Raw genomic sequence first — 13,711 nt, 5'->3', positions numbered from 1 at the left:
TAAATACCTAATACAAATTTATCCAAGGGATTAAAACACCATGAATAACATCAAAACCAAGAATCATCAGCCAAGTTCAATCTCTTAAGTTCATCAACTTCCAACTTCAAATAAAATGTCTGATTCAAGCCTAACCAATTTAGAATCAACCATACTTTACGGACAAGTTTTAAATCACAAAACGAACCTATTTTCAACTTACAAAACAACAATATGACCCTGATAGCATCAAATTCAACTCCCGGTCAAACTTATAAACTTCCTAAACCTTCAAATTGTCAACTTTCGACAAATAAAGACAAAATCTTCTAGGAACATTCAAATTCAAATCCGAACATATTTCCAAGTCCAAAATCATCTTACGAACCTATTGATACCGTCAAACCTCAACTTCGAGGCTGTTTACTCAAAAACCAAATGTCGATAAACTCTTCCAACTTGTGGCTTCCAAATTGAGAATCAAACATTATACCAAATCAATCACGAACCTTGCGACCATCAGAACCAACCATATACATGTCACGATCCAAATTTCCCTATGTAGGATGTCGTGATGGCACCTAGTCTCTAAGACTAAGTAAGCCTAATATACATGCATAATTTAACTGAGATAATGATAAAACATTCAAATTAACTAACAACTACCATAAAAAGGACTCCGTAACTCAACAGAACAAAACTCCCAAAATCTGGTGATACCAAGTCACAAGTTCTACACGAGTATACCGAAGATCCCTATACAATAGTATCTAATAAAAGAAGAATGACATAGAACTAGGTAGAGGGTGACTTCGAGGCCTGCGAACACCGGCAGGTATACCTAGAAGTCTCCGATCCGAGCTCGACTCACTGGTGACTAGGCTGGTATGAGGTACCTGGATCTGCACAAAAAGATGTGTAGAAGCATAGCATGAGTACACCACAATGGTAACCAGTAAGTATCAAGCCTAACCTCAGTAGAGTAGTGACGAGGTCGGGTCAAGATACCTATTGGAATAAATAAAGAAAATGAATAGGTATAGCATAATATGATAATGAAAACTAGGCAAATGATACGAGAAATAGATTATACAATAATAGCAACACTGAGACTAAGGCAATTAAGGCTTCACATAGGAAACACGTAATGAGAATGCCAAGGAATTAATGCAACCAAAAATACAAGTGATGTAAATGAAAGGTATCAACAAGAATCACTACCGAGGTACCGCCTCGTAGTCTCATTTCACAAATCAAATCACAATCTTTCCTTATATCACTGTGGGAGCCTTGAATTTATTTTTGAAAATCATTTTCCCAAAATAACTACCCGTGTTTTAACCCACCATATCACACCGCGTGGATTCAAGTAGTTCCCCTACTAGAAACACGCGTATCAAGGCCACCTTATCTCACCGCATATGTTTCAACCCAAATCCTTATACCACCGCATGCGTATCAATATCACAACACAAAACAAATCACACCTCAAGTGCCGAATACCACAACTTGCCAAAGAAATCAACAATAATAGTGCTTCCACAATAAATAGCACATGGCTCTACCACAATATCTACAAGAGTCTCAACAATAGCAACCGGCAGTGAATAACTCAACAAGAATGGTATTTCAACAATTTATAACTTTGCCTCAATGTGAATCACTGCCTTTATAACTTCAACACCAAAAATCCAAAAATAAGATATTCCAAGAAATAACAACTTTAAGTAAAGGAACTCAACGGTTAAATAATAAATGAGAAATTAAGAGAACAATAGTTTTAACTAAGCATGTAAAGGCAATTAGCAAGTAAAAGATAAGACAAGTATTAACAATGTCAAGTAAAGCATGTAAAGATAGACTACTAATGATGAATATAACATGTTATGGCAACTCAATTAAAGGCATGGAAAGAATCTACATAGCCAAAACTTCTCAATTACCACATTTAGCCCGTGTACACACTCGTCACCTTGCGTACACGACTTCCACATAGCACAATTAACACAAAACAAAACCAATCCTAAGGGGTAATTCTCCCACACAAAGTTAGGCAAGACACTTACCTCAAAACACGCTAACTCAATCCACTACTAAGCCTTTTTCATGATTATCCAACTCTGAGTGCCTCGAATCTAGCCAAAACAACTTTATACCATTAATACAAACCATAGGAAACTATTTCAAACAATAAAGTTGCAATCTTTAAAGAAAAACAAAAATTCAACTCAAAAGTCAACCCCGGGTTGTAACGACCCAACCTGTCATTTTTCTTTCTACATCCCCATTCCCCTAATTAAGACTCTCCATATGTGCTTTTACTATTTTATGACTTGCGGGAATGGTTCATTTAAGTTTGAAAGGGTTCAGGATGAAATCGAAATACTTAGTTCCTTAATAGTAGCCTATGATGGCCAAGTTTGACTTGAGTCAACATTTTTAGTAAACGACCTCGAAACTAGGATTTTACGATTCTAATAGGTTCGTATGATGATTTCGGACTTGGGCGTGTGTTCGGATCGGGTTTCGAATGATCCGAGAGCATTTCGGTGCTTAATGTTGAAAATTGATTCATTGAAGGTTTTGAAGTACTTTAAATTTGGTTTGGAGTAGAATAGGTCCGTATGGTAATTTTTGACTTGTACGCCAAAATTTGGTGCCATTCCGAGTATTCTAAGTATGATTCGGCGTGTTCGGAGCTAGTTAAGAAGTTTGAAGTTCATAAGTTGATTCATTTTGGTTTTGGGGTGCGATTCTTAGTTTTAGTGTTGTTTTACATGTTTCGAGGGTTCGAGTAGGACCGTATTATGTTTATAAAATTTTTGGTGCATTTGGACGTGGTCCAGAGTGGGCTCGGGTGCGTTTCAGACCTCCCGGAGCTAAGTCCAAAATTGCTGGTGTGTTGGTTCTAGTTTCCTACTTATTGAACGCGGAAGGTCCCTCGCGTTCGCGATGAAGAATTTGGGGACTGGACGCTTTTACTCTTCACGTTCGCGAAGAAAGGTCAAGTTCCCGGAGGCTTGGAACCAGTGGCCTCTGCGTTCGCAGTCGACTCCTCGCGTTCCAGTAGAAGAACCAGAGGCACGCGTTGGCGGTGAGTAGGAGGCTCAATGCATCGCGTTCGCGAGTGGATTCTTGCGATCGTGAAGAGAACTTTTCCTTGCTTCGCGAGTTTTGCCATCCCGATCGTGAAGAAGGCAGACCTGGGCAGTGTGTCTTTTAAAAATCGAGACTTGGCTTATTTCCTTCACTTCTCTCATTTGTTAGCCTATTTTGGAGCTTAGTAAAGAGAGATTTTCACCTAGCTATTGGAGGTAAGTGGTTTCTATATAATGTGAGCTTAATACATGAATTATGAGAAAGATTTTTTGTTTTAAAACATAGATTTTGATTACAAAAATGAGATTTGACCACGAAAATGATTATAGAATTGGGTAAAAATTATATATTTGTGTTCGTAAGGTTATGGATAACATTTCTTTAAAACTTTTCCGGAATCCGGACACGTGGGCCCTGGGGTGAATTTTAGGAACCTTCCAAATTGGGTTGGGTAATCACTCTAATAGTTAAATTATGAACTTTTGAGCTATTATTGATTAGTTTTCACCACCTTTGGCTAGTTCTGGATTGTTCGGCACTGACCTAAGGCTTTTTAGAGCGATTTGTGGACCGGAAAGTGGACTTGGGAACGAGGTAAGTCTCTTGCCTAACCTTGTAAGAGGGAATTAATCCCATAGGTGTTTAAATTATTATTGGCTACTAATTGTGGGTGCTACGTACGTACGAAGTGATGAGAGTCCGTGCGTCGCTAAAATTCATGTTATGTCGGGGTAGACATCGGCCTTTATTATGCTATTACTTGCACTATTTGGACTCAACTTGCTAGTTTAATTTCTTGTATTAATAAGTAAATTTTGGTTAAAGATTATGTTAAATCGAGCTTCATTACTTAGAAAGTTGGCTTTATCGATGGAAATTAGATTCTTTCATGGGGATACCTCAGAGTTGTTAATATGAAATTTGAAATCCGAAGAGTTTCCCTATTCTTGCGGATCGGGCCAAACACCTCAGAAATATTTATATATATTATGGGATGCATCCGTTGATCGTGCCGTACGACCTCGGCATAACTCGTGCGTGTTGTCACTCAAAGTCCGAATACACTTGATATGTCTTTCATTACTTGAGGATCTATAAATACATGTTGAGCCTTACTTGTTGAGAGTAGTATGTGATATCTGGAACTTTAGTGGTTATTTTGATAAATGGTCATTTAATTATTTCATATTATTCCATCACTGATGTTGTATTTCATGCCTTTTAAATAATCTTGTACATTATGTATATTGCCCACTAGAAGTGTTGAAGTCAACCCCTCGTCACTACTTCTTCGAGGTTAGACTAGATACTTAGTGGGTACCTGTTGTTTATGTACTCACGCTATACTTATGCACATATTGTGCAGGTTCCGAGGCAAGTGCATCTGGAGTTAGTGATGAGCTTATTTCCCATGCTCCGTTTTGTAGCACTCGAAGCCTTCTCTTGTTATGTTTTATCATATCTTTCTATTTTGTTTCAGATAATAGTTCTTAGAGAGTTTTGTATATCCTTCTAGTTTTCTCATGCACTTGTGATACCAAGTTTTGGGAATATTCTAGTCGATATTATATGGTTTTGAGTATTAAATTCACTATTTTACTCTTTTGTTAATTTATTCTTTAAATTACTACAATCGCCTATAAATCGTTCTCTTGTGAAATAAAATCAATTACTTTAAAAATATTCAAAATGTACAATTGCATGGATAGTTCACCGTTGGATTGGCTAGCGGCGACGTTGGGTGCCAGCACGGCCTATAGTGGGAACTGGGTCGTGACAGCTTTGTATCAGAGCTCTAGGTGTACATAGGTTTCACAAGTCATGAGCAGTCCTAATAAACTCTTGCGGCGGAGACGTCCGTACTTATCTTCGAGAGGTTATATGGTGTTAGGAAACTTCTCTTTCTTCATCACCTATCGTGCAGTTCATGTTGTGCTAAGTATCTTTCTCGTATTCTCTCACAACGAGGTGGACTGCACCACATTTCAGTTGGAGGGCAGGGCCCAGTGATAGTAGCAGTCCTATCTTCATAGGAGGCCAACAGGTTCGCCTCCTTTGACTTTGGATCAATTCACACGTCTCTTTATGGAAAGATATATTCCACCCACCCAGAGGGAAGAGCTACGGGGTCAGTTCGAGCGGCTTCAACAGTGTCAGATATCTGTGACCGATTATGAGGCGATATTCTCTGAGTTGTCCTGCCATGCACTTGTCCGTGATCGCGAAGAAGGCAGACTTAGGCACTGTATCTTTTAAAAATTAGGATTTGGCTTATTTCCTTCACTTCTCTCATTTCTTAGCCGATGTTTGAGCTTAGTATAGAGGTATTGTCACCTAGCTATTGGAGGTAAGTGGTTTCTATATAATGTGAGCTTAATACATGAATTATGAGAAGCTTTTAACATGTAAATTGGGGGAATATAAGGATTTTTGTTTTAAAACCTAGATTTTGATTACAAAAATGAGATTTGACCACGAAAATGATTATGGAATTGGGTAAAAATTATATATTTGTGTTCGTGAGGTTATGAATAACATTTATTTACAAAATTTTTGAAATCCGGGCACGTGGGCCCTGGGGTGAATTTTAGGAACCTTCCAAATTGGGTTGGGTAATCACTCTAATAGTTAAATTATGAACTTTTGAGCTATTATTGATTAGTTTGCACTACCTTTGGCTAGTTCCGGATTGTTCGGCACTGACCTGAGGCTTTTTAGAGCAATTTGTTGACTGGAAAGTGGACTTGGGAAAGAGGTAAGTCTCTTGCCTAACCTTGTAAAAGGGAATTAACCCCATAGGTGTTTAAATTGTTATTGGCTACTAATTAAGGGTGCTACGTACGTACGAAGTGATGAGAGTCCGTGCGTAGCTAAAATTCATGTTATGTCGGGCTAAACATCGGCCTTTATTATGCTATAACTTGCACTATTTGGACTCAACTTGCTAGTTTAATTGCTTGTATTAATAAGTAAAATTTGGTCAAAGATTATGTTAAATCGAGCTTCATTACTTAGAAAGTTGGCTTTATCGATGGAAATTATATTCTTTCATGGGCATACTTCGGAGTTATTAATATGAAATCCGAAATCCGAAGAGTTTCCCTATTCTTGTGGATTCGGCCCAACACCTCGAAAATATATTAATAAGTAAAATTTGGTCAAAGATTATGTTAAATCGAGCTTCATTACTTAGAAAGTTGGCTTTATCGATGGAAATTATATTCTTTCATGGGCATACTTCGGAGTTATTAATATGAAATCCGAAATCCGAAGAGTTTCCCTATTCTTGTGGATTCGGCCCAACACCTCGAAAATATATATATATATATATATATATATATATATATATATATATATTATGGGATGCATCCGTGGATTGGGTCGTACCACCTCGGTAGTGTATGTACATGATTAATATGGATCGGGCCATACAACCTCGGCATAACTCGTGTGTGTTGTCACTCAAAGTCCGAATACACTTGATATGTCTTTCATGACTTGAGGATCTATAAATACATGTTGAGCCTTACATGTTGAGATTAGTATGTGATATCTTGAACTTTTAATGGTTATTTTGATAAATGGTCATTTAATTATTGCATCTTATTCCATCACTGATGTTGAATTTTGTACCTATTGAATAATCTTGTACATTATGTATATTGCCCACTAGAAGTGTTGAAGTCAACCCCTCGTCAATACTTCTTCGAGGTTAGACTAGATTCTTATTAAGTACATGTTGTTTATACTCTCACGCTACACTACTGCACATATTGTGCAGGTTCTGAGGCAGGTGAATCTGGAGTTCGCCGAGGTACGTATCCGCATTACCCGGAGGCTTAGTGGTGAGTTGCTTTCCCTTGCTCCATTTCACAGCAGTCGAAGCCTTCTCTTGTTATGTTTTATCATCTCTGTCTATTTTGTTTCAGACAGAAGTTCTTAGAGAGTTTTGTAAATCCTACTAATTTGCTCATGCACTTGTCACACCGGATTTTGGGTATATTCTAGTAGATATTATATGGTTTTGAGTATTAAATTCACTATTTTGCTCTTTCTTAAATCTATGCTTTACATTACTAAAATCACCTATAAATCGTTCTCTTATGAAATAAAATCAATTACTTTAAAAATATTCAAAATGAACAATTACATAGATAGTTCACCATTGGTTTAGCTAGCGGTGACGTTGGGCGCCATCTCGGCCTATAGTGTGAATTGAGTCATGACACGGGCTCGTGCCTCTGAACCCGACCAAACAAAATAAATCCTAACACCCATTCGATAACGAGTCCAACCATACAAAAATTACTCAAATTCGACTTCAAATCGCCTTTCAAATACAAAATTTTGTCTATGAAGTTTCACAATTTTCCCCAAATTTTCCAATTCAAATCACTAATTAAATGACAAAAATAATGATAGATTCATGTATAATAGCCAAATCCAAGTTAGAATCACTTACCCCTATAATATCCTTGAAAATCCTCAAACACATCGCCACCAACCGAGTTCTCTAGGTTAAAAGATGAAGAATGGAATTAAACCCTCGAACACGCCCTTTCTTGCCCAGCGATATCGTACATGCGAACTCTCAGCCGCATCAGCGGCTCAGCACCTGCGCAAATTCCATCGCAGGTGCTCCTCACTTAGGCCAAGCTCTCTTCGCTTCTGCGGACGGCTTCTCGCTTCTGCAGAATTTTGACCGGACCTGCGGTCCATCTTAAGTCCTGCACAGTTACGCTTCTGCAGAAGATATAGTCGCGCCTGCATATGCGCATCTGCGCCCAGGTTTCATCACCTACGACCCAGGCCTGGGCTGGCCATTTCCTCTTCTGTGCTACTTTACTCGCACCAACGAGTCCACACCTGCAGCCACTCCCACCGCAGATGCGATGACACCAGAATAGCCGAAGCTTCAGCAAAACAATTAAGTCCAAAATTAGTCGATTTCAATCCAACTCAAACTCGGGTCCCCCGGGACCCTGCCCGAGTATAGCAACAAGTTTCAAAACACATAACAGACCTATTCGAGGCCAGATATCACATCAAACATCATCGAATCTAAGAATCGCAACCCAATGCAAGTCTATTGAATCTATGAACATCCGACTTCCAAAACTAACGCCGAATCATACCAAAACGACTCAGATTTATCTCAAATTTTGCGCACAAGTCATAAATGATATGATGGACATATTAAAAATTCCGGAATCGGAATCCAACCCCGATATCAATAAAGTAAATTCCTGGTCAAACTTCTCAATCTTCCAAATCTTCAACTTTCTAACTTTTGCCAATTCAAGTCGAAACGGCCTACGGATCTCCAAATCAACATCCGGACATGCTCTTAAGTCCAAAATCACCATATGGAGCTATTGGAATAGTCAAAACTCCATTCCACAGTCGTCTACACAAAAGTCAAACTACGGTCAATACTTTCAACTTAAAATTCCAACTTTGGGACTAAGTGTCCCATCTCACTCTGAAACTCACCCGAACAAAAACCACACTCCCACTCTCAAAATGACTGGCCAGGTTGTTACACCCTCCCACTCTTAAAACAAACATTCGTCCTCGAACGAGTATAGAGATATACCTGAAGTGATGAAAAGGTGAGGATAATGGCTACACATATCATGCTCGGTCTCCCAAGTTGCATCCTCGATTTGTTGACCCCTCACTAAAGCAATCCTCTTTGATCTCAACTTTTGGACCTGCATCTCCAAGATGGCCACCGGCTCCTTAACATAAGACAAATCCTTGTCCAATTGGACTAAGCTGAAATCTAACACATAGGACGGATCACCGTGATAATTCAGGAGCACAGAAATATAGAATACTGGATGAACTGCAGCTAGACTAAGTGGTAGTGCAAGCTTGTAGGCCATCTCACCAATCCTCTCAATAATCTCAAAAGGTCTGATATACCTAGGGCTCAACATGTCCTTCTTCTCGAACCTCATAACACCCTTCATGGGCGAAACCCGAAGCAAGACTCACTCTCCGGCCATGAATAGAACATCGTAACCCTTCCGATCCGCATAACTCTTCTATCTCGATTGGGTTGTACGATGCCGATCCTGAATCAACTTAACCTTTTCCAAAGCATCCTGAACCAAGTTAGTACCCAATAGCCTTGCCTCACCCAGCTCAAACCAACCCACCGAAGACCGACACCGCCTCCCATACAAGGCCTAATACAGAGCCATCTGAATACTCGATTGGTAGCTGTTGTTGTAGTCAAACTCTGCAAGGGGAAAAAGTGATCCCAAGAACCCCCGAACTCCATAACACTAGGTTACAACATTCACTGTTTCTTTGGGATTTCTTTCAATATTAGCAGGGAGAGTGCCTAGAACCCTCTCAGATAATATTATTGAAATCTTTCCTACTTGCTTCTCTAAATATCGAATTGCTGCCCCTTGCACTTCAAATCTTTCATCAGTTTTCACAATGTAGGTCTTCATGAGATCTTCTAGACCAGGATGATTGGGCTATTGAGGCTGAAATTGCTACCTCGGATGATTCATAAAACCAGGCACCCCTTGTCCCTGAAATCTGGGGTTGATTTATTACTATGCATTAGCGGTACCCCCTAGTGAACTCCATTAAAAATCGGGGTGCTTCTTACCTATTGCATTAAAATTATAATTTCCCGTATCATTAACTTCCTCACTTGAGCCTTGACACTCATGAGTACGGTGTCCTCGTCTGCATATATCACAAGCTGCGTAAGGCTCATTTAGTATGGAGGTTAAGGTCAGCTTTCGTATTTCTTTAACCATAGAATCAAGTTGTGCCTGCACAGATGTATTAGAATCAACTTGGTGAACACCAGTTGATCTTCTTCTTTCAGCACTCTCAGAGGGCCAATGATTGGCATCTTCAGATAACTCATCAAGAATTGTAACTATCTCCTCTAGAGTCTTCTTCATCAAAGAGACTCCAACTACATTGCTTAATGTTCTACGTGAGGCTTGTGTCAATCCATCCCAAAAGTTTTAGAGTTGCATCCAGAGTTCAATTCCACTATGTTGACACTTTCAAACTATCTCCTTAAAACCTCTCCCATGCTTCAAAAATAGTTTCAGCCTCTTTCTTGAAGAGGTTATGAATTTCTCTTCTAAATTTGCCTGTCTTAGCTGAAGAGAAATATTTATCAAGGAATTTTCTGGTCATCTCCTCTCATATTCTAATCGATCCTATGGGCAAACTTCGAAGCCACTGCTTTACATCATCTTTAAGTCTGAAGGGGAATGCCCTTAAGTAAACTGCATCTTGTGACACCCCATTGTATTGAAAGGTGTTCATAATATCCTAGAAGTCCATTAGATGTGTGTTTGGATCTTTGTTCATCATTCCTCTAAAAACACATAAATTTTGGATGGTTTGAAGCAACCCTTGCTTCAACTCAAAATTGTTAGCTGCAATTGGAGGTGGTCTAACACTTGGTAAGCCTTGATTGTAGACCGGTCTAGCATAATAGCCCAGTGATCTCCCAGGCATGGAAGCTATATTTTCGAACTGGTCTGCAGCCAAGGGTTGATCTTGAGCAATTCTCTGACCCCTCTCTTCTTCAAGATAATTTGCGCATCTCTGATAGCTGCTTCTTCAGCATCCCGTGCAGCTTTTTCTCATTGTTGGGCTGCCTCCCTTGCATCCAAATCTACATTATCATCACTGTTTCAATCCATAAATTCTTTGGTTGAGGATAACCCAACCTTTTCTTATGTCTCGGTACGATCTCTTTCCTTCCTCAGCTGTCGTAATTGTTTTTCTATCTCGGGCTCATATGGTAGCACTTCTTTGACAGAAGCTCGAGTCATGCATCAATCTAAACCTGTAACCTGCGCACAATCAATGAATACCAAACGTATAAATAGAAAATAAAAACAAAAAGAAAAAAATAATTTATGAATTAGCACTATAAATATTTCAAACACTATTGCTTGCCAATCACCGGCAACAATGCCAATATTTGATGAGCGTAAAATGCACACTTAAATTTTGTTCGCTAATCAAATATAGTATAGTATAATATTGTATCCATATGGATTGGATTTAAACAGTATTCTCGTGGTTTCTAGCGTGGTTGCTATCCAAGATGATCAACATTTGAGATTTATAAGATGTCTAACTGAAATTAACTAAGAATCTAAAGCTATTGACTAATGACAATCGAATCAAGGAATAAGCAAATAAGGTTATCATTGGGAGAAGATAGGGTTTTGATAGGATAGGTGTAACATAATTGTTCGGGATCTAATTCTAAATAATTCACTTCTAATGTTCAAGTGAGTCTCTCGAATTCACTCAATTATTAGTCCAAACGTTCAGCAAAAACTCCTCTCTCGATTATGTTTTTACTTCACAAGATGAACCAATTTAAGCACGTGAAGATATGCAAGAATGTGTAATGGATTGGTCTTTAGGAAACTCTCTTTTGATTATTCTCCTAACTAGGTTTAATCAATGATTCAACTAGCCTCTTTCGATTACTTAGAAGAATCTACGAACTCAACCAACAATATAATGAAAAGATATATATCACAAGTTATGCCTCTCTCGATTACATGAACTAGTGAATAAAGATGCAATAACTAAATCATCCAAAAAAATGTTCAACACATAAAACTAGAGTTATAATCTACAAACAATCATCAATACACCAAATCCATCAAATTCTAAATGGAACTATTCCATAGATATGGAGAAATTCATCACAAATAAAATTAAAGTATAGAAAAATATAAATTCAATCCAAACTCGGTTCTTGAGTGAGGAAGGAATGATGAAATCCTTGTGCTTGTGTTCTTCCAACTCCACCTTGGGTCCAAAGTATTTCAAAAGTCCTGAAAATAACGTTTTCTATGTATTTATACCAAATAGGGTCGGACCCAGACGAAACCAATCTTTCATAGCCAAAATAGGACTTTCACTCTATAAAATTGCACAGGCGCTCCGCATGGGGTGATGCGCCATGCAGGGCATTTGTGGGGAAATCTAGAGAGAAAATAATTTGCAGGCAGTAGGAATTTGCACAGCTACGGTGCCCCACGCACTGCGGCAAGGTACTTTTCTCAGAGTACGACTTTAAACTTGACTTTTGACGTCCATACTTGGTCCTCGACCCCCGAACACGATCCTGGATTAATCCCTTGGGCTTTTATTCAGACCTCAAAGCTCTAAATAGCTCAAATTAGCTCCACCACATCTACATAGCACGGAATCACTCCTACAAGGCATAAAACACACAATAAGTGCAAAACACTACCAATTAAAGCTCAACACAAGTAAAGTGCAGTGAATTAAAGCTCAACCCAACTCACCCATGAATAAAGAGAAGAATTCATTTCGTTAATTAGACAGTAAAAGGTCATGTGAATAACAACAATTCATTTTCATTAGTTACGTCATTAACAAGTTCCCAAAGCAGTAAACTATACATTCGTAGTTAAAGTGGGACAGATGATACACTTCCAACAAGTTTAGTTCAACCTTCCCAAAATAGGATACAACCCACATTATATCTACGGAGCCTCTAACAGAAACAAAAGAGTACTACGACAGTGTCGGCAATAGGGCCCCGGCTATACCTCCAAACACTTTGTACATGGAACAAGAGATATATGAACCCGAAATGAAGTGGGACTCACCAAGGCAGCTGAGGAAAGGGTGTGCTGCTATCACTAATTAATGCCACCTGCTGTGGAACCACCTGCATCTATTCAAGATGCAGCGCCCCCAGCAAAATGGACGTTAGTACATAGGGAATAGTACTAGTATGTAAAACTAAACACCCTCTCAATAGAACGAGTAACAGTAAACGGAGAATAAAGCATGAAATCCATAAGAGACTCAACCAGTATCGAGGTGTCAAGTTAGGGTAAAGGTAAATTTCAAGTAAGTTTCATTAATTTAAGTTGGGAGATCTTTAGCACCGATACACCACCATGTGTTAAACACGGAGTCTGATCTTAACTCGACCAGCTAAGCTGTCACACCTAAAGACATACTCACAATATCACCATGTGCGCGGTATGGCATCCGATATCAGCCCGATCGGCTAAGCCGTCTTACCACAATGCCGTGTGGGTCGACATCACATCACAGTTCGCTAGCAATAATCTCATCCCATTTAAGGGGAAACATCTCAACACACCAATCTCATCCCATATAAGGGGAAACAGTCTCATCACATTAACACGGGGATTTACCCCTCAATCACTCCTACACCGGCACGCGTAGTTTCGGGGCTAGGGTTTTCCGACCTACCCTTCCTCGGTGGCTAAACGATACTCCCAAAGAATTTATTATTAAATGTATTTACCAATCAATTCATATTCGTTTACATGTCATTTATTTTATTGGCATCATTGGCCATACGTAGTATCATTCTTGGCACGTTTGCCGTACTTCACAATTCTTGCTCACTATTCCACTTTCAAACATTAACACGGATCGTCAACAACAAACATTTTTATTCAAGACTTTAAGAACACATTTGATAAGTTTAGGGTCTTAAGCACATGTGATTTCTTACACATTTTGATATGACCACTTTCATTTGGGTTTGACTTGACGTCACAACATTTTAATACATACTCATACATTGAACACACTCCCGAAGAAT

The 13,711-nt window shown here is 38.9% G+C and overlaps 1 non-coding gene across 1 annotated transcript; it reads left to right on the top strand.

Moving 5' to 3' along the window:
* The first annotated feature begins 10,101 nt into the window (after positions 1–10,101).
* On the top strand, positions 10,102–10,209 carry LOC117278035 (small nucleolar RNA R71). The gene has a single exon (XR_004508342.1). It is a non-coding gene; the product is annotated as a small nucleolar RNA R71 (small nucleolar RNA).
* The last annotated feature ends 3,502 nt before the right edge of the window (positions 10,210–13,711 follow it).

The sequence above is a fragment of the Nicotiana tomentosiformis genome, chromosome 12 (genome assembly GCF_000390325.3).
Source record: "Nicotiana tomentosiformis chromosome 12, ASM39032v3, whole genome shotgun sequence".
Classification (NCBI taxonomy): domain Eukaryota; kingdom Viridiplantae; phylum Streptophyta; class Magnoliopsida; order Solanales; family Solanaceae; genus Nicotiana; species Nicotiana tomentosiformis.
This window is presented reverse-complemented; position numbering and strand designations above follow the sequence as displayed.